Below are 1929 nucleotides of genomic sequence, written 5' to 3'. Positions count from 1 at the left end.
CAGAAAACTCGGTGGGACCGATTCACTTCAAAATATGAACGTTAGGCTTTTTGGTGGGACCGACATGTCAACTCGGTGGGACTGATTTGATTAGGTTTAGGGCATAACGTAATCTCGATGAGACCAATTACACAAACTCGATGGGACCGATTTTGGTAATAAGCTAACTAGAGAGTTGGTCAGGCAAACTCGGTGGGACCGAATTGCTCATTTTGGTGAGACCGAAACGTTACGAAAGGGAAACAGAGAGTTTGCATTGCGAACCCGGTGGGACCGATCACTCATCTCGGTTGGACCAAAACGTTACAAAGGGAAACAGAGAGTTTGCATTGCGAACTCGGTGGGACCGATCGCTCATCTCGGTTGGACCAAAACGTTACAAAGGGAAACAGAGAGTTTGCAATCCCATCTCGATGAGACCGAGATCCCTGTCGGTACGTCCGATATGACTAGGGTTTCTGGCAGTGGCTATGTCAAGTGAACTCGGTGGCGCTGGATAGAACATTCCGGTGGGGCCGAGTTTGACTTTTTGGTTTGGGACATATGTGGATATGAGAAAGTGGTTGAGGGTTTTTGGAGCATATCACTAAGCATTTTGAGCAAGTAAGCCATTAAGCAACACCTCATCCACTTTTAATAGTATTGGCTTTTCCTATGGACTCAATGTGATCTTGGATCACTAAAATGAAAAAGGTAGAGTCTTGAGAGCCAATATGTGTCCTTCGCATTTTGAGGGGTCCACATTCTTAATCCATGCCATGCCAATCATTGAACTTTCTGAAATGATCATCTTGAAATAGTATTAGTTCAATGAGCTATATGTTGTTAATAATTACCAAAACCACCCAGGGATAGTTGCACTTTCAATAGATCTCCAAGAACATCAAGGGGAACATGGTATTGAGAATCAAAGAGAGAGAAGAAGCCATCTAGCTACTAGCTATGGACCTGTAGGTCTGTAGTAAACTACTCACGCTTCATCGGAAGGGCAACAGAGTTGATGTAGAAGCCTCCGTGATCGAATTCCCCTCCGGCAAGGTGCCGAAAAAGGTCCCTAGATGGAATCTCATGGGTATAGAAGGTTGCGGCGGTGGAAAAGTGTTTTCTTGGATACTTCTGGTAGTTTGGGAATATTTGGGAATATATAGGTGTAACGCCCCGTGACCGATGTGCCAGGTGTCTTCCAGTTATTCGTTGTTGTTGCCTTGTCATTGCTTGCATGTCATGCATTGCATATCATGTCATCATGTGCATTTCATTTGCATACATGTTCGTCCCATGCATCCGAGCCTTTTTCCCGTTGTCCGTTTTGCAATCCGACGCTCCTATGTCACCCGGTGTCCCTTTCTACCTCTTTTCGTGTGCGGGTGTTAAATGTTATCGGATTGGACCGAGACTTGTCATGCGGCCTTGGTTTACTACCGGTAGACCGCCTGTCAAGTTTCGTGTCATTTGGACTTCGTTTGATACTCCAACGGTTAACCGAGGGACCGAAAATGCCTCGTGTGTGTTTCAGCCCAACACCCCTCCAAAGTGGCCCAAAACCCACCTAAACCTCCTCCATCATCTCGGTCGTTCGATCACGATCGCGTGGCCGCAAACCACACCTCATTTGGAATCTCCTAGCTCCCTCTACCTATAAATATGTGCTCTCCTTCGAAATTCTCGCGCAGATGAAACCCTAATTTTTCCCCTCGCGCCGCCGGACATTTCATCCCGCGCCGCGCCGGACATGTCCGCTCGCCATCGCCACCTCACTCCGGCCTATCAAAGGAGGCCACGTCATCGCGCCGCCGGCCTCACCCAATTGCCGAGCGCCACCTCAGCCCACGCGCCGCCCCTCCATCGCGCCTGGCCCGCCGACCCATCTCCGGCCCTCGCCCGAGCCACTCCGGGCCCGAGCGCCCGAGGCTCCGCGCGCCGCCGCCC

This window comes from Triticum dicoccoides, chromosome 2A (assembly GCF_002162155.2).
Source record: "Triticum dicoccoides isolate Atlit2015 ecotype Zavitan chromosome 2A, WEW_v2.0, whole genome shotgun sequence".
Lineage (NCBI taxonomy): Eukaryota > Viridiplantae > Streptophyta > Magnoliopsida > Poales > Poaceae > Triticum > Triticum dicoccoides.
This window is presented reverse-complemented; position numbering follows the sequence as displayed.